This window comes from Anser cygnoides, chromosome 1 (genome assembly GCF_040182565.1).
Source record: "Anser cygnoides isolate HZ-2024a breed goose chromosome 1, Taihu_goose_T2T_genome, whole genome shotgun sequence".
Taxonomy (NCBI): Eukaryota; Metazoa; Chordata; class Aves; order Anseriformes; family Anatidae; genus Anser; species Anser cygnoides.
The window spans coordinates 183,395,183-183,419,106 of record NC_089873.1 but is presented as its reverse complement, the minus strand read 5'-3'; the positions used below and the strand labels follow the sequence as shown (position 1 = coordinate 183,419,106).

Here is a 23,924-nt window from a genome sequence, read left to right as displayed (position 1 = left end):
TATTTAGAGAAAAAGCTCTAATTCGGTGTCGTACAGGTGCGTATGCATTTTTCCCCCCGCCGTTTGACAGCCGTGTTCGCTAGCGTGCAGTTTGTGCCTATTTTCATTTTAATTAAAATCTCTGCCTAATACATACTTGGCCGGATCAAACAATTGCTCTTTCTAGCTTTTTTATTTCTCAGCTGCACCATTCCCACATTTTATAATTACATAAAGGTGGGTGTGGCTAAAATGAAAGCAGCAAGCAATCTAGTATCAATCTATAGTGTATGTGAAGTAGCTTTTCCTTTCTTATATTTGATGTACTCCTTGTTTTGAGATATTTTGGGGAAAAAATCACGTAGGTTGAATAGACCCTTGTAGAGCTGCTTGCATTTTTCACCTTAGTTAAAATGTCAAACATTAACAGGGATTACTTGGCCCTGCAAAAGTTACATTCGGAGGAAATATCAAATTAACTTAAAGATCTAAACGTATGTATTTACATTATATCGCTAAGTGAAAGTTAAAGATCTGTGCCTAATAGAATATTTCTTCGGTATACCATGTACTACCTATACATTATTTTTTTTAATTTTTTTAATTTTTTTTGTCTGACCCTTTATCTGGATTCTGAGGGAAAAAACTCCAAATAAGCTTCAGTTGTTCTCTTATTTTTTATTTTTTTCTATTTTTTTCAATATTTTTTTAAAGGAAAAAAAAATCGACCCGGAACAAAAAAAAAATCACCAAGTTGTACTGAAAGTTTCCAAGAGATACCCTTTGTGTTTATAGGTACAGATCTCCCGAAGCTTGGAATAACTTTGAGATTTTTAATTTTCAGATATGCCGGTAATTTGAAAGTATGAGTTGTGTCTGTGACTTCTGTGTGTCTTGGGGTAGTATTTCGTAGGAAACCTATTGTAGTAACATTTTAAAGGCAGACTATGCGGTTACAAGGTGTACGGGGGAATTTTTCTATTTTTTTTGGATTTTTTTTCCCTTTTAGCTTCTGGAATTCTGGACTTCTTACTACTCCATCCAAAATATAATGCCATGGAAGGGGATTTGCTCCTAAATTGTAGTCTTCATTTCCTTAATTATCCTCGCAGTAATGAGTCCAATTCTGCAGCAAAGTACAAGTGGAGCTGCAAACACCCTACCTGTCTCCATACACCCTGCCTGTTGAGCACTGTAGGGAAGGTGCACATCTCATCCATCTCGAGTGTCAGAAGCCATCCTAACAGGTGTATCACCACTTTCCTGTGGCACTTTTATCTACGTACAAGCAGGCTACCTTTCCTTACACGAAAGTAGTCCCATAACAGCATTTCTGTTGCAGGAACTTAGGGATTTTTATTTGCAGTGAACTACTGAATGTGTAAAGGACAACAGGGGAGGTTAGCACTCTATTCTACAAGTATGCTGCAGATCCTCTGGGTCGGAGGTTCAGTCATCCACCCATACCTCAGGCCCGGTGCTAGTCATTGCAGTAATTCACATTTAGTACAAATTGTCACAGGTAAAATGCATCTTGAGCTTGCTTTTTCTGTCTGCGAAAGAAATGGGGAACGAAATTGGAGGCTTCTGTGTAGAAGCAGAAATATATTTTTGATATTTTTTAACAAGAAAAATAACTTTGTGTACACACACCCGACTTTTCCACAGATGCGGGGGGTGTGTGTGTATTATTACGGATTCTGAACACTCAACATCTAACACCAGGACCTGATATCAAAAATTATGGTATTTCTGTTATCAGTAATACTTGGGAAAATTTTGTTTGAACAGGCTGCCCAAATTACTTTTGTACATAGTTTTCTGTGACTCTTCTCACACAGACATCTCATTTTTTAATAGAACTAGTAATGTACTTTTAAGGTAGGAACAATTATGATGTGCCCCATAAATATGAAGGGGGCATCACACAGGGTGGAGATGTGTAGGCAGAGATTTCCAATAACTTTTTAACTCAGTGAAATTGTTGCTTTGCGATTTTATTTATTTATTTTGTGAATTATTGGCAGGAGCCCTGCAGAATTTTTAGGTAACTGATGCGTTAATACACAACAAGCTAGATAGGCTTAAAAGGGGATCTAGTTGGTGGAAAAATAACTCAATTTTGGAGGTTGGGCGATTTCAGAAATGGTTAGATGGAGCTAGGTAGAAAAATCTCTGCCCATGTTTAATAGGGTGTCAGGCAGTGTCTGTACTGAATTTTTTTAACCCTTCGCTGCAAGTTTTCAAAGCACTTCAATTCTGGTGTAAGAACCTTTTGGGATGTGTCTGTCGGTGGCACCCTAACAGCAGAATAGGTTTGATCTTAGGTTCGTGTGCTGCTGGGTGAGAACTTCCAGCAGGCTTGCCTGAACATTCGAGGGGAAAGCAGAACTTGTGCTCTAATGCAGCTAATTCTCAGTTTGACAGTTTTTTCCTTTAATATTGAACATCTAACAATATTTTAGCATATCTTTTAAAAAGAAAAGAAAAGGTTATCTGTACAGAGAGCACGAAGCTTCATTACTTTGCATAATTCTAAACACTTCTTCATATCTCGGTAGTGAGCAGTTGCCAGTGTGTAGGGATGACCTCGCACACACGCAGACACACGTTTATTACCACATACAGAACAGGAGAAAATGTAAAGCATGTACATTTAGCTTTTATTTTGTTAAAAGTTTCCCAGGATGTCTTCTAAAACTGAAGATGATACTGTTATGTTGCTCAAAACTGAAAAATAGCAGTGACTTTCAGTGATCGTTATTAATGTCTAAAGGAAACCACTGTTAGAAATAGTCACGGGGTTTTTTTTCCCCCTATTCAGTTTGTTTTCAGAAACTGCAATGAGTGTATCAACAGTAAATAGATTATTAATAAACTTTTCAACATCAAATCTAGTTGCAATTAATTATTTTATTTCGAGTGAGCTGAAACTCACTTTAAAGTCTCGACTGAGAAAAAGAGAATTACACAAGGATTAGAGCTGAACCTTATATTTTCATATTAGACGGTTTTCTGTAAGTTTGGTTTCAATATTATCTTTCAGAATGTTAAATCTCAATATAAGCGTGGGGGGAACTTTTGAGAAGCATTTTTTGTGTTTTTGGCTTAAAGACAAAAACTTTTTTTCTAAAAAAACAAGAGGTGCAGCAGATGAGGTGTGATATACATGAAAATAAAGAAAATTCCTTTTTCTTATTAAAGCAGGGTGCTTGTTTGAGCTCCATAGCAGTGGAGATTTTTTTTACTATTTTTTAGAATATGATTAAGCAGTAAAAGGCAAAATTACCGAAATATTTGGAAGCAGGTGACCTGATCTAGGCATCTGCTGCTCGTTTATTAGGCACTGGATGTGTCTTGTCATGGTATCTACAGTGAAAAAAGTCCAAATAAATTTAAGAAATTGGCTGTGTGAATGCGCAGTTTTCTCCAGTAGATATTTGGATATAGTTGCTGCCTATATCAAATTTTACTTTGTTCTTACCTGATTACTCTCATGGCCTTTTTTTTTTTGGAAGGGGGGGTGGTGTAAACTTTATTTTTTTTATTTTTACTACTTTTATTACATTTTATGTCTCCACTATTTCCATCAAGTGTTTTAAAGAAACCAGTATTTGTACAGCTACATTTTAATAAAGGCAGTAATGGGTACTGCCTTGAAGAGCAGAAATTAAAGCTCCTTAAAGAAAACACTATAAGTTAAATACTTAATAGTCTGTAGAATATTTTGGGAAGCGTGACAGTAGTAAGTACACATCCTTTAAGTAGTTTGTACTTACCTGTTTGCTCGTTTGAGGGTGGAGGGAGAGGTTAGGAGGGGTTCTCCCCCTCCTCCCCCCCCTTTTTTTTTTCTTCCTCTTACTTTCATCTTAAAATGCTGCAGGAAGAATGAAAGCAGAGCATGCTAATCTGATTTGTTTCAAGAGGCTTCTGATAATAAAGAGGCATATCACAGGTGTTCCTAATCAAGTCAGTTTGGTTTTAGGAAAAAAAAAAAAGAGTATTTTTAAAATTAGGATTTCCTGTAACATAGACAATGCGAGGGTCAACCTGATGACCTACATCTATGTTTGGGGATCAACCATGAAACTGTGGGTGTTGGAAATATGTTATAATACATGACATTTTTATTGCAGGTTTCGACCTTTCAATAGAGAGCTGATTTTGGAGAACGGCTTAGTCCTGTGATTGAAAAACTCTTTCTGGAAGGTTGATGGAGCATGAGCATGGTATATATTATATTAACATTTCTCTTATTACATGTGTTCTTTATTTAAAAAAATACATATAGTAAATGTAACTTTTTTGGATTATTCAAAATAGGCCAGTTCTTCTGGGTTTGTTCAAGATTTTTTTGTTTGGTAAAATAATTCTTCTTTACACTCCTTCTGTAAAATTTTAAGAGACTAAGGAAAAGTATTCACACAAGCTGTCCTCGGGAGGAAATGAAGTGGCCAAAATATGTACAAAAAGCTGAGTTCACAACAGCCTTGATCATAGAAGTTATATAAATTCTCTATATAATATTGCCCTCAAATTCTTGTCTTGGGAATTACTCTAACTGAAATGTTGCTAATCTGAAAACAAAGTATAGAGCATATAGTGTTTATTTTTAAGTAACTAAATTTTTTTGTTGGGAGGGTGTGCTAAAGAAAAGAACAGAGCTAGCTGACTGCATTTCAATGTGGTGTACAAAATTTATTTTTACATATATTAAAAAACCTAGCTACTTGACAAGCTAAAAAGTAGGAAACAAGAAAAAGTGGTCTTCAGAGGCCTCTACCTGTGGCAGCATAGTCAGAAAATTAATTTAATGTATGTATTTGTCAGTAAGTAGATTTTCATGTAGTAAAACACTGAATATTTAAGAATAATAAATATGGACTGGCGACACTCATATTGCAAGTCCTGCTTTGCACTAAAGGTACTAATTTGGCTGAAACTGAGAAATCCATTCAGAGTAATCATAACCTATCTATTTGTATATGAATAATCTTAACTAACCATTTATATAAACAATTGAAATTAAAATAGTAACTGTTCTTGGATTGAGTAAATTTGTTTAAATATTAAATGGAGCAGTAAAAACTGTAAAACTTTATCTTCAGCAAAATATATTACAGTGCAACAAATTTTATGAACATGTCGTGACTTTAGCAATTCCAGCTTTCAGCTGGAATCCAGTTTTTATCCTTAATCAAATCTGTCTGTCTTTAAGAACACTTTTTTTTTGCAGGAAGTAATTGTGTCATAAAATAGGAGAAGTTTTAAAAAACAAAATTTGAGATTATCCTGGTAACTGCTAATTTTTACCAAGCAAATCAATTGAAGTGTAAATTTCATCTTTCCTCAGTGTTGTAACTAATGTCTAATATAACCTAAGAACTGCTGGCTTCTACCATTTATACACCTCCTGTCATAGAAGTAATCGAGGCAGACATGTTCTGAGTCTAGTTTTCACTATATGAAAAATATATTATGATTTTATGGGTAGTTAAGACCACCTACAGAAAATTATCAGTTAAGAAACAAAACCTTGAATACAGAAAGTGTAGGGATCTAGAGGAAAACAAGTGAAACAGAAGTTTATGTAAACTTTGCAATTCGTGATTAGTGAATAGGTAACTTTTAATTTTTTCCCCTTTCTGTGCTTAACAGTCGCAATAAAACTATTTTTATTAATGCTGTCAGTGTTTGGGTAACATGTCTAATATGCTCCCAAATAAATAAATATTTTACAGTCTGTCCAGAAACTCTGCTCTGAGTGTACTGCATGTGGGTCTGGTTGTTTTTTTTCTGGTTCTCTTAAGAATATAAGGATTTCACAAAACACCTCTTTGAATTTGTTCATTCTTTTTGTTCCTTTTTTTCTGTACAAAAGCAATTACATTCTTGTTAATGAAAATCAGGATTATATTGCAAGGCAAAGGTATCTAAGGCTCCCTTGTGACATATTTAAAAGGTGAAAGTTTGATGGAGTGTTCCTTGGGCTGACACAAGTTCAGAGTATTTCTCATAGGTTCTTATTCAGCAAAAAAAAAAATATAATGTATGGTTCACAACTGTAAATCAAAGGATTTTTAAATTTAGGGCCTAATTCTGAAAACTTTTAAATACACAAGTAGTCCTAGTGCCTCACTTCCACAAATAAGGATTTGCAGAACCATGTTTGTCCTTAGATCCAAACTTTAATTTTTTTTTTAATTAATAAAATATATTAAAGTATTCAGAACTTTGAGACAAGTTAAATCACTTTTAAAAAGACCAAAGAGGAGAGTTTTGCAGTAATGCAATTATTATCTTACTCGTTTACAGGCTGAAATCTCTCTCGAGAGTGCTGCAGTTGTCAGTTGCCATAAGAAGCCACTTTTCAAGTGTTGATTGGCTCTAGAGCACTTTTATGCTGAAATTTGGCCTAATTAATTTTGTTCTAGAGCTAGGCAGCCTGTTTGTTCTAGAACTAGGCAGCCTGGCTGTGTCATGCCCCACAGAGTAGGTGAAACTTTCAAGGCTTGTGGGGTGTGTTTTAATTTCTTACCCCTGGCTCCTGCTGTTGCAGTTTTTATTTACCAAAACTAGCGATTTTGTTGGAAGTTGAGCCTGAAATAAGGGCTGCAGTGCTGGCCCCTTAAAAAATTGTTGGTGTGGCTATTGCAAATTGTATGCTTGACTTCGTCAACTGTTTTGCAATATCTAATTGTAATGAGGCTGAAAAGATAAAAATGTACAGGCTTCTCTGCTGGAGTGCTTCTCAGGGGTAACTTTTTCATGGCCACTTTTACTGTTCGTAATATAGGTGCACACTTGAGGCTCTACAGACCTCGTTGACTAAATCAGAATTTGATAGCTAACAATGCACACTTACTGCTCCTCTGAAAGACTTGTTGCAGATAACTCTGTTAGCTCATCTGTGCTTTCCTGAAGGGCTTCTGTTGCTTTTCAGAGGCAACTTAAATAATATTCCTGAAAGAGAGAAGTAGCTATAAATGCAACCCATGCCCAGTTGTTACAGCACATGTAAAATCAGCCATTGTTTGCAAACCCTGTGCTATCTTAGGCATGGCTGGTTTAAATTTTGAAATCTGAAAGAACTGAATTTTCTGGATTTTGTTAGTTTTAACTAGATCCAGCCCTAACGGTATTTTAAAATGGAGTTTTGTGTACTATTAGATTTAAATAAGCATTAATTTTTATTATTAGACTAGACATTTAATGAAACAGCTGTACAGCAAGGATTTAAGAGTGGTGTACTTACACCTCATTTTTCCTTGTCTGTTGGTGAAGTGATCTTGCAAAGCAATTGAAAAAGAATAACAAATTATATACAAATTCTTCAGGAAAAATAGTTAAAACATGCTAATTGGCATATTTAAATGCTCGTGCTTCTCACTCAAAGCCAAAGGCAGGCACAAAAGTAGGGTATTGCCCCTTTTTATTTATTTATTTATTTCAACAAAAGCAAAGCAGAGGTTTGTGTAAACCCACGCATTTAAGCTGTGGGTAGGGGAGAGTGAAAAACATAATTCCAGTTTTCATAAATGTTCAACTTCTGTATTGATGGTTGTTAATCCACCTTGTTTTGGGCTGCTGCTCACAAACTAACATGAACTAACATGAAAAAGAGCATGTATAAAGATGTGATTGCTGATTCAGTAGTGTTTTCAAATAAGCCACTGTCTGTAGCTTTGTCAAGTTTGAATTTATTTTAAATACATAGATATTCACAGTAGATTTTTATTTGCAAGCCTGTTGGAGGGAGATTTTTTTCTTGGGGGGGGGATTTTTTTTTTGGTAATATTATTCAAAGTTTTTACAGCAATATTTTGAGGAAAATTATTGCTTTTAGTAAAATATGTTACTAAGATGAGTTTAAATGAAGAGATAGCAGTACCTGTATTTTTTAATTTGTGCAACATCTAAAAATCTTGGTAGTGTGCAAATATCTCCAGAATATTTACACCTTCCCATTAATCCACTAAATTTTAAGAGTTTGCTTTTTATTTCTTCTGTCCTCTGTTTTTGGTGTGTTTTTGATGCCTTTGAGCAAAAAAAAATAAATCATAATTTTATCTATCCACTTCTAAGTTGATATGGGGTGTATTTTTTTCTAGAAAAATATGGATTTAAGTGTTAATATCAAAGTTAACTTACTGATGTTGAAAATTATCATATTTTTAAGAAATGTATGATCTTCCCAACTCTAACTGATAATTTCCTACTTCAAAATAGCTATAAGTCACTTAAATTTATTGAAAATTTGGGGGAAGACAGGAATTTCAATGGATCTGAGAAATAAAAACCTTGGATTTAGAATTTCTGTATTCTTTCAGGGCATTTTTTTTTTTCTTGGTAGAATGTGCAGATCCTGTGGTCTTAAGGATGTTATCACTTGAGTTATTCTGCAAACACTTTGCTTCCCCCCTGCGAGAAGCTATAACATATTTTAATTGGGATGAGGAATTTGAAAAGGAGGATTCTGTTGTGAAACATTGTAACTGCTCTTAGGAGAAAGTGTATTTATAGACAGGCTGAGAAGTCTGTTACAGAGCAGGGTTCCCTGACATGTCTGACAGTACCAACAGTATCTTGCACAGGCAGACAAACCCCTTCTCAAAAACAATGGGCTTCTGCTTAGGTACTTGCTCTGCTGCCCCCAGGCTCCCCAGATCTAGAAGATTTTCCTCGACTTCTCAGGAGAAGGGAGAATGATGCTTTTAGTGAGAAGCACAGCAGTTACACAAGCAGCAGGGAAAGGTGTATTTTCCTTCATCTGTTTTATAACCGGACTCTGAGTGTGTTTCAGTTCTCAGGCAGAATGGCTGTTACTTCAGGGGCTGTACTTCTGTATGACAGTATTTTTTTATTTTTTTTAAGCAAAGGATCCTCTGTTGATCTTAATTTATGTCCATCTCTATCTGATATGCAAGGGTTACCAAGAATACATTTTCCATACTTTGTCCTAAATTCATTGCATCTGAATACAAGAGAAGATAAAACATGGTTTGAAACAGAAGAAAATGCTTGGACTTCTCTTTCTGGAATTGCCAGGTTTAAAATCTGGATTTGCATTTGCACAGTGACTGTTTTGCATCCAGGTTTAGAGTGTAACTAGGAGATTCTTGAATCGGCAGTGAGAGTAATTCCTCCTGAATATTAGTGCTCGTAGGCTGTGTTCTGTTTTTACACCAGTAACTCTTCAATTTTCATGAAAGTTTTGATTCTAGCTATGTCACTGTAATTACAGTGAATCTGGCTGTGAATACCGTGTGTTTGTTTCAGAAGCTGATATTTTGTGAAACTGCATAAGAAATTAATGGAAATGTAAAATACAAGAATGTTCATAAGTTCTCTTAAACTTATTGTCCTTGATTTTTTTTCTTCTATTTAGGAATGCAGACTTGCATGTTTGGTGTGTAGTACTCTGGTTGTCAATCTCATGGTCTTCTGACATGAAAATGATCCTCCAAAATGCCTTTCAATTTTTTTAAGGTTTTCTTTTTGGATTAATATAACTTAGGTTGGTGACCCACTTTCCATTATGTAAAAACCTGAACAGAACTTGTCACTGAGGTAGGAATTCATATAGGCTAACACTAGAGGGCAATTCAAAGCAAGAGTCCACCCCAGAGCACTTCAGGCCTGCCTGTGGCCCTGTATTGAAAAAGAGGGAACCTGGGGGGACTTTCTGTGGGTCCCCTCCCCAGACAGAAGCTGGCCTTGGTGATTACACTCCCGAATCTTTTTTACTGGATATGAAAAGCAAGCTAAATAAAACTTAGATCTCTTGGAGTGCTCCACTGAATGAGAAGGAACTTAAACCAGTTGCTAATGCTTTGCTGAATTAAAAGTTAAGGAGCCTGTTTGACGGTTTCTCATCTCGTTTGCTCTTGCCACTGTTACAAGACACAATTTGTGGTCTTTTTTTTCTCTTTTAAATGTGCTCTTATGTGCTACACTAAACCCTTTAGATCTTCTGTGAAAAATGCTTTGGGGAGGTAAAGTAACATTGCACTGAAACTTAAATGTCTTTTATTTTCAAGTATCAAAGAAAATATTCTGGATTTGCTGAAATGTGCTAGTAGCTAAGAAATCATGTTTTTTTAACAAATATTAACAAATGTACAATAATACCAATAGCCAGGAGAGCCCTTATAAAATACCGCTGAGTTATGTGAATTAAAAAGTATAAACTGATTTCAATTTTAAAAAAGTATAAGGCATCAGACGGGTACTTTGTGTGTGTAATTTTATCAAGCAAAACCTATCAAATGCAAAAACTTGGTTGAAGTAAGATGAGCAATCAAGTGCTGTATTTAGTATTTAACTGTGGAGGAGTGATCATCTGTGTATATTGTGCATGATTTAAACAATTTACATAACAGTGCATTACATAATAAATTCTAGTTTTCACAGCTTGCGACGTTCGTTATAGATCCACAGACCATCTCAAACGCTTGTAAATAGTAACCTGTAGTGCAAATGGTGATGTCATGGTGCTTGAAATGCACTCAAGAATTCTTATTTTAGCAATGCAGATTCCCTTGTTATACTGAAATGTATGCATCCAGCTATGTGAATGCTTGCAAGTGCCACGGTACAGATTTCAACACCAAGGGTATTTTATAAGCTTGTGTGTTTGTCTTTCTATATAGTTACACATTATTTTATATACACTTACATATAAAAGGGCTGATCTGAGGTTAAAATGGCATGGTCACTCCTCCATTCTGTACCCGTTTTCAAGAATTGTTATCTTTGTTTTCTTGCACAGTTTACTATAGCTATCTAAAACTTATTCAGGCTTTTACTGCCTTTTTTAATGTATACAAAACATTTTGGCAGTGCTACAAATGGGTAGAAATACTGCAGTGCATTGTTACAGTAATTTACCCCTGTCTCTGCAGGTCTGGTCAGCAACTCCAGTGCAATTTGAAAATATGTAATCTGCTGGCAATGATGTACCCAACCTTAATCAGAGCTGGAGCCTTTGGAAGAGAGATTGTGTCATCGCACGATGTATAGTCCCACAGTGACTGACCTTGATGAAACTGTGACAGAAGAAAACAGGTTTTGCTTTGTTTTGCTTTTCTCCTTTATAACTTGCAAAATGCAACAAACAAAAAAAGGAAGACAGCTGAACACTTCTGTGGTTAGCGTCTCTGGGTCTTAGAGGAGGCTTTTGTTTTAGTGGGGGGGGAGCAGTAAGGAATTAGCTGATAATCAGGTTCAGTGATAGAAGAGATCCTAACCATACATATGAACTCTTGATTTTTGAGAATATGAATTTTTATACAAAATTTGGCTGAATATTCAAGTGATTAAACCAAGCATACATGTAAGCTTTTAAGGAGCTGAATTCCTAGTCTTCTGAAGGTAAGACACTACCTATTTGTGTCAAAATGACTGTTTTTTATTTTTTTCCTTTTACTAGTTTGATTTTATTTGGCCCTAAATCAAAGAGATAAATGTTCACTTATCAACAGAACTTAAGGCTGTCTTCAGAATTTTACTTATTTGAGCAAGGCAAGAACAAATGTGTAAGTATAAGCAATGTGCAGACCAATATTGCAATATTGTTCTGTTCTGTCTTTAAGCAGGTGGTTTCATGTGGCAGGCTGGAGGAGAGATTCTTTTTCTTCCCAGCTTTTGACAAAAAGATGACGCATATGACTCAGAATTAGAAGGGGAAATCTGCCAGTTTGCATCAGTTCCTCAACTTGTGGGTTGCTATTCACCACAAGGAAAATTGGTATACTCGCACCAGTGCTTCTTGAGAGATGAAGAGTAATCATTTCCTTCAGAAAGTGTAGGATGATTGGAGTAGGCCTTTCGTATGTGACACTAGGCTTTTCCTGTAAGGTATTTTTCAACTGTATTAATTTTTTAGGAAGAAAGGAAAACAAATAATGTTCTTAAATGCTATTTTTAAAATAGGGATCAGGTATCTTATAGCTTAATGCAGAATAAAAGCAAAGGAATCTGCTTCGTTTTGAAAATATTCTCTTTTGCTGGATTTCTAACAAACTATTATAGATCTCCACAGGCAAAAGGTAAGTTGTTGTGTTTTTTTTTAATTCAATCCTATATATCTCAATCTCCAGTTCCAGCTTTTAAGTAAGCTAGTAAGATTAAAAAAAAAATGTATGTGTAGTGAATTTGTGAGCAAAAGGCTTCAGTTCTGAAAGGGAAAATACTTAACATCAAGTAAGGAAGATCTGATTTTCAAAATGTTGTGTTTTAGACCTGCTAAAAAAAAATAGGCCAGCAATTTTGTGATAATTCAGATTTTTTCATATAAGGTTTGGGATATGAGGAAGAGTTCTCTCAATACTGGCATTTCCTCAGAGAATGTACTATCAACTAGCCTTTTATTTTAAAAAATAAGCTGGGGGGGGTGACAAAGGGGGGGGGGTCAAATGCTAATTGTTAAGATATTCGTGTCTTTTTATGGAAATTTATTAGGCATTTTGATAGGACTGATAATACAATTAAGATTTCTTGACTGCTACTGTGCTTTTAGGTATTGGATTTTACATTTTTTTTCTTGATATATTAACTTCTGGTTAATTCAGCATGGTTTTACTTTAAGCTTGTTAGTGAAATATTGAAAATCTAGCTTAATATAAAGCCTTAAGAGGCACCCAGCATCCTCTTTTTTTTTTGTAGTGGATAAAGTTCCTTTTATTTAGCAAAAACTTGTTGCTTTGAAAAGGTATATCCTAAGTGAATCTCATTCTCCTACCTGTAAAAATCAATTTCATGTTTAACAGTGTGTCAGCCTTAGAAAGCACCGTGTTCCTGTGCGTTAGCTCAGTTCTGTGAGTTGTCTCCCTAGTGGGGGAGTGGGTAACATCTAAATGTCTTTTAGATGGGAGTATATATACACGTGTGTGTGTGTAGATGGATATCTTCCCTATGAATAGGGATGAGGGAGTGGGGAATGAAAGTCTTCTATCTGAGCTGCTGCTTCTGCTTGTTTCTTCAGCTACCATTGACTAAACAATCTAAGTAGATAGTATGACCAGGAGTCTGCACCCCAAAGGCATTAAGGGGACCCCTAAAAGTTCTGCTCAAGTAACTGCCTAAATAACGAAGTTGTAGAAATACAGCTAAGGATTGGAAAAATTACAGCAGTTACCAGGAGGTGTTCCTCTGCCGTTAACTAAAGGATTCCATTAACTGTTGAGTCAATTTCTTCTAACAGTTCAGTGTTACCTTTCATAAGTCATACAGTTGTCTGGCATTTCATAGAAGTCATGTAGTGATGATGTCAAGATACAGAAGAAAAGACAAATTTACTGTCTGAGCCAAAAGGCAGGCGCACAAAAAGCAACTTCTTTCAGGACACGAAAAGCTCTTTGTTCTGTGGCCTTGGGTTTTTTTTGTGCTTTGACCCTTATTTTACAGCATTGTCACTCTGACCCTAAATCTTCTGAAGCAGACGTACGGCAAATTTAGCCCTCTACAAGTGGGGTTGCATTCGGAACTATAGGCCTCTTTTTGGTCTCTAGTTATATTATTATAGTTCCATGCAATCCTAAGATGCAACAGAATTAAAAATATGTGTAATTCTGTCTACTGCAAGTAATATTACTTGCATATCAAGGCATATTTTAAATATATTTATGTGCATAACGCTATATTGCCATCTTATGATTTATTGTTATTTACCAATTTCAGATAGGATAGCAGGTAGGAGGGCAGCCTGGCTAATACCGACTAATGCATTTTCCACTTTCCCAGCAGTACTTTGGAAACTGATCCTGTGCCCTTACCACCAGGGTTCCTGCAAAATGCTCCTTGAGCATTAAGCATTCTGTTGAGGACAAGAAAAGCTTTGATGTACGTTTTGGAGTTAGAATACTTAAAAAGCAATACTCGCCTGCCTTTCTTTCATAAAAGACTTGGTGCCAGCTTAGAAGAGCATAAAATTTTACTCTAGGCCTGTGACTGCTTTCTTGGGCTAAAAGAGCAAGTCTTCTGTGAATTTGGGAGGAAGAAAGGAAAAGTTAATTTTCTTAATTCTTTAAGAAGGCTAGAAATGAATGAAAAGTACAGAAACCTTAGAGCTTGCTTAGATGTTCTGAATTTTTATCCTTTTAGCCTATTCCTTTTTTTTAGGAAGAGCTAGGAGGAATGTAATATATTTGAGAACCTGTTTCCCTGTCTTAGTAACTTTCCATTATAAGTGTGTTTGTGCTCTGTGTGTTTTGTTATTTAGGGAGGGATTCTTCTGTTTTCTCCTTCACCAGCAATAATTCTGTTTAGTAGGTTTTATGAACTTGAACTGTAACAATAGGATAATCTTTTCTGGAGGTAACGGTATAATGACCTAAGCAATAATCTAACAATACATTTTTATTGGAGAATTTGGAAAAAAAAATAAGTATATTGATTTTATTTTTCATCTGAAAAGATGTTATGAAACCTTTTTAAAAGACACATAGGAATTGAAGTTGTATTTCAAGATAGCTCCTTTCTTTTTTGGTAGATGCACCAGACTGAGTATTGATATTTTTGTGATTAAAGTTGGGGGGGGGAAAGGGATTTTTAAAAACTGCTGTCATAAAATAAAGGTTACTTCCTAGAACATAGAAAATATTGTCTTAATTTTGTATGTGTCCTTTGAAGCAGAAAGAGTGCTGGTACAAATTGGAAGTGTTCACACAGTTTTCTTCTAGTGTGCATGCCTAAGGTGCAGGGAAGACAGATTTTTAAAAGTTGAGTGCAAGCTATACTAGTACAATAAAGAGGGGTCTGGAAAGCTTTTCTGAAATACAACTTTTACAAACTCTAGGACCCAAAGTTTGTCAGACTTTACCAGTTTGCTTTAAAATGTATCATATAGTAGTACATTTAATGCATCAACATCTGACAAAACACTTTTTAAGAAGCTGGGAAAAGAAGTGTGAGGAGTTAGTCTTACTCAATTTTGGTTTTAAGCTACTCAATACTAAAATATATGTTTGTACGTTATCAGTGCATACTTTTCATAATATTTCTGTCAGCTTCCCTTTTTTAGCTAGCAGGTTATACTGTTTGAAGTCCTGTACTGATTTCTCAAGTCAGATCTAACTACCTTTTGGTTTCTTGCCTTCCACATAAGTCCACTGCATTTTGCTTGTATCCGTTATTTCTATAGAAGCTTTAATATTGCGCTACCAAATAACTTTTTTTATTTCCTTTTTGTTTTCATGACTGCAATGAAGGAAGAGTGCACCTCATACAACAGAACATGCAAGTCAGGCTAGTATAAGCTGTGCTTGGAGTACTGAGATGAAGGAAAAAGGATGTAGAACTGAATTTGATGCTGATAGACCATAACTGTATTTCCAAATTTCCATGTATTTTTAAACTTCAGACTTTCTTAATGCTTTAGTTACTGGTTTTTATTTTTAGCTGGCTTTGTTATTTTATGTTTATCTTATGCAGTAGTTCTCCAGATAGTCTAAATGTGTTTGTTCATGGTCCTTGGAGAGATGGCTGGACACATGATGTAGATTCTCCAAATTTAGTAGCAGTAAATTTCTGTAATCAGCAGTTATCTGCTTAAATTTCACTAGTAATATTTTACACTGGAAAGATTTCTGTTGCCTGTTTTTTACTATAATTTTGTGGGGGAAAATTGTTGACATGATCATGAAACAGTTAACAGATAATCCCCTTTTTTTTTGTCAAAGTTTGTGTGCTTGGCCTTACCCATAATTTACAAACAAAACTGTGGAGCAGTGCTTGTTATCTCTGTTCAAATATTCAGCCTTTTGTTCAGAGGATTACTCAAAGCGTTGTGACTCTTTAATACAAATTTATTATAGTCTTAGAAATATTTAGCTGCTTGGTAGAAGGTAGGGGAAGATTTATACATGGAGAGTGTTTGTAAGCTTGATCCTGACTGACTGCCCCTCTTTGGGGTGAAGTGGTGCTAATTTATTGCTTGATTACAGTCATTTAATAATAATCCTTAAAAAATGCTAGGTCAATGCTTAAATTTGAGTTCAAAACCTTAGTGTTATTTCAGGAGAAAAGCAATCAAGGTGTAGAGCTTATTTTCTTCATTCTTTTTTTTTCTGTGACCACAAAGTAGCCTCAATTAAGTTGAGTGTACTGACTGAACATCATGTAGTACATGAACCAAATAACAATGCAGTAGTAGCCAAAAGTACACTTATCTTTAAGCTAAAACTTCAAAGTGATATTTCTATTGAATCTTTCCTTTTTACAATATGCATGTCACTTAAAGGCTGCTGACATTAATTATTAGGGGTAAAGAGGGCTCCTTAGCAAAAGCAACCAAAAGAGAAGGATAATAGAATATTTAACCCACACTTATTTTAAAATGCAAGTTTTAAGAATGAGCAAAAGTTAGAAAATCCTGTGTGTCTGCAGCACAAATATTACAGCACTGAGTAAGCATATGACAAAAAGTGAAACTACTATTGTTTAAGCTGGTGGGGGGAAAAAAGTAAACAGTGCATTATCAAGGCTCAGCTACATATGCTTTTAGGTTTTTACAGTTTTGATGCTTAAGAATAGAAATGTTTAGGTTTCTTAATACTGTGGTGAGAGTATCTCCTGAATTTTGTCCTTTTCACAGAGTAGTGAAAGAGAGGAAGGAGCACTGGTAGCCCAGATTTAGTTTAGTAAAAAATATGTATTTGCAGCAAACAGTAACTGTCAGTGTGTTTGTTTGTAGAGAATGCGGTATTAGTGGCACTGAATCGTGAGCCCTGAAAGGAGGAGAGCTTTGCAAATTTGCCTGCAGTTCGGGGAAAAAAAGCTATCACTGCAAAACGCCTTGTTCGAAGAGTAAGTTGCACAGGATGCTTGTCAGAACCGCCCCACTTCATGCTGTGCCATCCCTGCCTCCCAGTGCAAACCCTGCCTTACTGCAGTTTCAGCTAAAGAGGCTAAACTGGAGAAAACTCAGATACGGAGGTGTACGTTGTGATGACTGTGCTGGGGGGGTAGCACTGGTGGAAAAACAATGTCATGCTTTAGGCTGAGGAACTCTTAAGAGCCTTTCAGTTTCTTTCAGCTTCAGATTTCTAGATTTAAACTGAAACGGGGTTGGGAAAGGGTCATGGTGAAGCAATAGCTGCGCTTTCAGAGTGGATCTGTGTTGCTTTGCTTTAATGAGCAAGTAACCCAAACAAAGGAATATGGTTGTGTGTAAGTGGTGTATAACACTACCCAAGTGGAAGGTGTGTTGGCCAAGAAATATCAGGAGGGTGGTGGTGGTATATGAGCACAATGCCCAAAGTAAATGTTTAAGCTTGTGTCACAGTCTTGGACATGTGAGATGATACACTACTTAAGAGAAAGGCCTTGGTTTGTTTTATTCCAAATCACCGAACTGTCAGATTGCTTTGAATATAATGTTATATAGAATTAAAGGAGCGTATTGGTAGTTATAGTAGCTGGAAATTCACTTGTAATTGTTTTTCATGAGATCAGAAAGAAAATGCGCTGGGCTTGATATTGTCATAAACTCTTAATGTTAAACTAATAAAAGCTCAACGTGGTATTTTATACTAGGCTGTCCTTTAATAAATCAACTAAGAAACAGTGAAACCAAGGAAAAGCTCCTTCCCCCCTACACCCCTTTTTATTTATTTTGAAGCAGTTTAATTGCTTTTCTATCAGCGTTCCTGACTTTTGTGTATATGCAGCGCAGAGAGCCTGCTTCTGTGGAACTGAACTTCTGCTTCAGAGCTCTTCCATCTTCCTCAGCGGAGCTCTCGCGTTGAAGGACTTGGGATCTAATGGAGCTGGCTGTATGCACATTTCCTGGCTGTTATTGAGGGTCTCCCCAGTAATTTCCCTGCCACCCCCCAGCAACTTAGGACACAAAGAGATAGGAGAAACACTCGATGGTATGGCTGTGTAAGCTTTATGACCAAGAGCGCAGAGGTTCAAAGCTTTGTGCAGACACTCCCGTATTTCACTAGATATCTGGCTTAGTTATCTGTATGTGTTTTATCTTAGTTTTCCTCCTTTCATCCTTTTCCTGTTCTTCAACCCTTTCTCTCACATATGAGGTCTTCAATTTTAATCTGTTTTCTCTGTAAGGAGCAGAAGCATATTTTTAATAGGAAAGTAGAAAATATAGTCATGTTTTTTTTGTTTTTTTTTAATTTACTTTTTGTTTGGGGGTATTTTTGCTAGTATAAGTTAAAAGAAAACAAAAAAAATACAGTCCTGTAATGCATGTGAGGTTTTCTGTTCATGTTTGGGGAGGAGGGGAAATTACCTGCAAGTTCTCCTACTAATGTACTTACTGTGGAAGATAGCATTAATAGCTTTGCCAAGTCTTTTTTTAATAGTGCATGTAGTTTAATTTTAGAGGAATTGCTTATAAAGCAGGGGAAAAAAAAAAAAACAAAACCCTCCGTGCTTAAGCTAGAAAACTAAAAACAACTAGGAAATTGAAACAACAGTGTCTAGTTAAGCACACATAGCTTACAAATTAAGAATTTGGTCTGGGCATATAAGTGAGAATTCTTCCAAAGGTATTAAGTGTTGCAGCTGTCTTATTTAAATCATTTCTCTTTGATATTTTCAGGTAAATCTACAAGTAAGAGGCAGTACTTGCTCTTGTTGGAGAACATCTTTCATAATCTTTTTCCAGAGAACTGTGAACAAATCTTATTGCTGACTAGCATTTTTGCTTGCATCCATGCTTTTCTTATCTTCATTTTCCATACTGTGTGTGTGTGTACACATACATACACTGGATGTTTTTCTTTACCCCTTGGATTATGCCCAGCATAGCTTCTTTGGGGGGAAGGCTGTCACAGCATACCTTAGCAGTTAGGTTTGTTTTGCCTTTGTATTCAGGTTTCATTTCACCAAGGTACTGGGTAAATTGGGCCTATATAATTTAGCTTGCCTGTTATAGCTGTCTAATTTAAAAATAAAACCAAAAAGTTAAGTATTAAGAAGAGAAAAATAAGTGTAGATATAGTTGTGCACATATAAAATGTACTGAAAGTGACTCCTTTATGCAGTCTTTAAAGTATTAGTAGCTAGATAGCTGTATAAAAACTTGTGTTGCTGCAGGTTCCTGTATACTTACACTGGCAAATCTTGTTTTAAATCTTGTTTTAATTGACACTTCTTTACCAACAGACCCTTCTAGCAGAGACCATCCTGCAGTATTATTGTAAGAGCAAACACAGGAAAGAAGAAGAAGAAAACTCCACAAACTTTCCCCATTTGTGGTCTGCCAAACTGTTTTGTTCTTCAAGATAGCCCTGTTAATTTAAGAAAATTATTTTATTCTTTGAACTGACTAGAAAACTCCTTACTCTGGGAAGGGACACTTGGATCTGGTCTATGTAAGTAGCTTTTCTCCTAATAATTCATTATAAAAATGTCAGTTGTGTTATCTAAGGAACCAGTAAAAGTACTGTACACATTTAAAATACTGCTATTTTTTGTGTAAGAAAAAAGATGCACGGGAGATGTGAAGTCCAAGTCTCTCACCTACATCTTCAAATGAAGGGGCCTGGTCAGTTTTAGGCTGGAGGCATATGGACTGCTACAAGCTACTGTTCCTGCTAACAATCTGATTTTTCGTCCAGAATGACATAATAAACAGTTGTAAACCCCTCTGCTCAGAGACAGTGGAAAAGGTAACCTATAAAAGGTAACAAATGGCTTGAGGGACTGATACAGTACTTGACAGAAGCTTGTTTTGAAATTGGCTCTTATTCCCTTACAGATGAAAGCTGTGTTTCACATCAGGGGTTTCCAGATGACCGAAAGTCAGATGAGAAAATAACCAAGTGTGTGGTGGTGGAATTTTGTTGTGTTTTTTTTTTAAGTAAATATCTGCATAATCTTTAGTCCCTCAAATCAGATGCAGTTGTCCTGTTTCTGGTTCGTGTCCTGTTAAGGTATTATGCACACTTGACAATAAAGTCTAGAGCTGCACTGTAAGTAAACACCTTAGCAATTAACAAATGTTTTATAAACACTTTGTAGTTTATGCTACTCATGTCAATACCCAAAAACTGGTGTTCAGTAAGTTCTACATTAAGGTTTCAGCATGTGTTTCTATTTCCTTGAAGTACAGTAGACACCTTGGCATAACGTAGCAGCACATAATGGTTTGTGGGTTTTGAAAAGGTGCAGGCCATATTGTGCTGCCTCAAAAATACAAGGATTTCATCATCCCGAACAGAAATATAACTTAGGAATTAGTCAATCTTGTGATGCTGATGTCTGTCATACTCTAGCAGCACGTAAATATTGGTGTTAAGACTGTAAATATCTCCAGTATTAACTGTGCTGCTGAAGTAAGGCTAGCCACTTCTGCATGTGAGTCATGAGAGAGGATGTTTGACGTATTTTTTTCTGAAGCGCTGTTGTTTATATGTTGATTGTTTTTTCTTGGCTGTTTGTATTTTCATCTGTTCACTAACAGTATAGAGGAACTCAGAATATCTGAAGGTAAATGTAGAATAGGTGCATATGTAATCTTGAATGCTTTGTTTTACATGAAAGCTGCATATAATAAAGGAGTCAGCTCAACCTACACCTGTCTAGCAGTGCTTTGGTAAGTGTGTTTTTGTATATATTTATATATTACTATATAAACTATGTCACTTTAAATGTCAATATATCTTTATTAAAACTCAAAGCTATATTAACCTTCCACTTTCTCTTAGTGGATGGAAACTGGGAAATGTTTTGTCACGTTTTCAGCAAAGTGAGCACACAAAGCAGAAGTGCCTTCCAAAATTACTAACAGAATTTATTCAGATCTTCATTTCATATCTTAAATCAGGCATTCTTTTCTAAATTTATTTCTTAAACTACATACAGGTAACAGTTTTAGGGTTAGAAGTTTAAGCTGTATAACAGGCTGTGAATTTACTAATCCTTTTCTCATCTTCCACTACCATGTTTCTTTTGTAGGGGAATCTCAATGAATTGAGATGATTGATATTGCTGCAGTGAGAATGGAAATTACTTGGGTTCCTTTCCTTTTAAAAGCTGCACGCAAGAACTGTGTGGTGAGTCAAACGTAGACTAATGGTTATGTAAATGTCACTAATTTTAGATACAGTCAAGATCTGAAAGTGTGTTTCCTTTTAAGATTTTATTTTCTTCACTATCATGACTCAGTATCACTTGCAAATCTTATTTTATTAGCCCTGGTATATTTTAGCATTGAAATACATATGCCTTCTTGAAATAAATGTCTTACAACTTTAAGTTTATCCATCATATAGATGTTTTAAATGGAGAACAAAATAGATTAACTGCACTGGGGATTTGTTTTGACTTCAGGCTTCAGAGGCCTGCTGCTGGTGCTGTTGCGCAGGTACAGACATGATGTAGATGAACGCGAATCCAAGCTATAATTCATAAATCTGCGTTATTTTACCATACAGAATTTCAGTCTGGTGTATGTACTAGTTGAAAATCAGTTATTTTTTTCCCCCTGCATTTGCTGTAGATTTGAAATGGTAAAATGACTGTTGACTAAAATACCCTATTTAATTCAGACCCCTGAGCGTTTTTCAATAGTGAAGCTATCCAGTATTACATAGCCCATATCTTTTCATAAAATAACCATGCTTCTGCGTGCCCATTTACCTGCTACAGGTCTCTTGAGGTAAGTGGACAAAATGAGGTTGACTACTCAAATTCTGCTATCTGGCTTGAAGTTTGGTAGCTTCATCACTGAGGCTTCTTTAAGTAGCACTATATTTGCTTATCTCTAACTGCAGTGTTAAAGACCTGCATGTATATTTCAGCATCTGTAAATTCAGAAACTCTTGGAAAGGCCATACTCTGGGGTTATAAAAGAATAAAGATGATATTGTTCCAGTATTCCCTTCCCTTTAAAGGTTGCTGATTCTGTTAGCACACTGCAGACTGTGCTGCTTGCAGAGAGCCATCCATCCTGTTGCTCCTGTGGATCCAGTATTTTAATGTATCTGGGCTTTCTCTCTGGGGCTTCTGGGAGTAGATGCAAATCTAAAAAGGCAATCAGAAAGATCTTGGAGCATGCAACAAGTAAGTCTATTTGCATGGGATTGTCATGTGGTGAAATGGACTGCTTCCTTCTGTTCACCATGCAAACCCCTGCACTGGCACAAGGCAGCGGATGGAAGAGTGAAGCAGCAGCAATGAGAGGTTGGACTGCTTTGTTTGGTGTCTGTTGTGGCTTGTAACAGTTAAGTGAGGTGATGAAAAAGCAGTTTGAGCTCTGGTTCTGCAAATACTCAAATGAGGAATGAAAGTTCCAGTTTGGATTTACTATCAAGTGTATGACTTCAAGTGCTTGTGAAGGCCTACCGATATTATTCAGCTCCTAAACCTTTGAAAAGAATGTCACAGTTCTTGCAGAGTTCATAGTTGCTTTAAATATTTGCAATTATATTTTCCAGAGAATTACCTGTATGGGCATGCTGTAGCCTATGGCAGACTGGAACTCTCCTGCATTTGCAGCTCTGGGGTCCTATGGATTTACCTGATTTAAGAAAAGAAGGCTCACTGTCTTCAGTTCAAGTGCTTATTTTTGTGCGAGGCTTAGGATCTCTAGGGGGAAAAGATGCTTAACTCGTATATAAGGGCAATAAAAGATAGGCCTGCTTGAAATTAAACAGACTAGTTGCTGTGTAAGTGTAGACAACTGGTCAAAGGAGCGTGTCTGAAAATCCAGCATTGAAAGACTGGAGCTGGGAACTGGTAGGAGAAGGAGATAATCTGATAACTGGAAAATTGGGAAGATTGGTACAGGTTGGGTAAAGATATGGGGGTTGCTTCTTGAAGGTGGAAGAAGCAGCAGCCTGATAGAAGGGGTCCTGCCTGATCCTGCAAAGAAAGTGTTAAGTCGGGCTTGGGGAAAGGGGCTTGCACCTCAGATTGTTCCTAACGTTAACTAGAATGCTTAGCACTTAAGTCTGCACTGCCTTCTGACTTAAGTAGCAGCTTTTGCTGTGAAATCGCTGCCAACTTCATTTCCCTCTCATCCTGTCCCATGCAGAAGAGGGCAACTTTATTACTGCTCTTGCCTACTTTGCAAACTTTGGTCCTGAACAAGAATCCCGGAAGTCAGAGAGTAGTTGAGGTTAGACGGGTCTCTGGAGGTCATCTAGTCTAAGCAGGGTCAGGTAGAGCAGGTTTCTCAGGGCTGCATCCAGTCAGGCTTTTAATATCTTCAAGGATGGAGACTTTACAACCTATCCTGTTCAGATTAATTTCCTGCAGTTTGCTTTGTGCCTGTTGCCTCCTGTCCTGTCACTGGGCACTACTTAGCAGAACCTGATTCTTCTCTCCTTCACCCCATCAGCAGGCATTTATAAACTGATAACCAACCCCCCCACACACAAACCCTGAGCCTTTTCTTCTCTAGGTTGAAGGGTCCCAGCTCTCACCACCTCATATAAAAGATGCTTTAGTTATTTGACTATCCTTGTGGCCCTTTGTGGACGTAAATAAAATGTTTCAACTAATAGGGGAAACGGAATTCAAAGGAGGAAATGCTTTTGAGAAGGAAAGAAACCCACTAATAACTTAACTGTGAAAACTAAAAAGAATATGTGGATTGCAAAATGAAACACTGAGGATTTATGTAATTCCTGATTTTAAGATTCTGCAATCTTAATTTGCCCCCTTGTGTTAGTCTACTGTGAAGCAATCTTCATGATCATAGGGAATATCCAGTCTAATGAAAGGACTGGCCTGGTATGGTGCTGAGTCGGGCAAGGAGCTTGTGGGCTGTGCAAGTTAGAAGCTCGATGCTGCTACAGGTGCTGCAGAAATAGGTAGAAAATTCTGTGGGGAACGGACCGATGTCTGCAAGTAGAGGAAATCGTGTCTTCATGGCTATGTCAAATGAGAAATCCTAGGAACTGGATGTGATGTTTATTTTTCTGCTTTTATTTCTGTGTGATGCTAAACAAGTTACTAGGACACTGATTTCATAG

At 36.4% G+C, this 23,924-nt stretch overlaps 1 long non-coding RNA gene across 49 annotated transcripts in view; it reads left to right on the top strand.

Moving 5' to 3' along the window:
• LOC106035048 (uncharacterized) overlaps positions 1-23,924 on the top strand; it is a 59,925-nt gene that overhangs the window by 1,737 nt on the left and 34,264 nt on the right. For 12 of the 49 annotated variants that reach the window (XR_010828067.1, XR_010828063.1, XR_010828082.1 and 9 more), the window contains exons 2-8: positions 4,116-4,208; positions 10,884-11,516; positions 13,723-16,785; positions 17,649-17,852; positions 19,108-19,316; positions 19,425-19,613; positions 19,703-23,924. The exon at positions 19,703-23,924 is cut by the window's right edge. This is a non-coding gene — a long non-coding RNA (uncharacterized lncRNA). Of the gene's footprint in view, positions 1-4,115; positions 4,209-10,883; positions 11,839-12,012; positions 12,030-13,722; positions 16,786-17,648; positions 17,853-19,107; positions 19,317-19,424; positions 19,614-19,702 lie in introns of all 49 variants that reach the window. The other 37 variants (XR_010828141.1, XR_010828084.1, XR_010828126.1 and 34 more) reach the window with 35 other exon arrangements.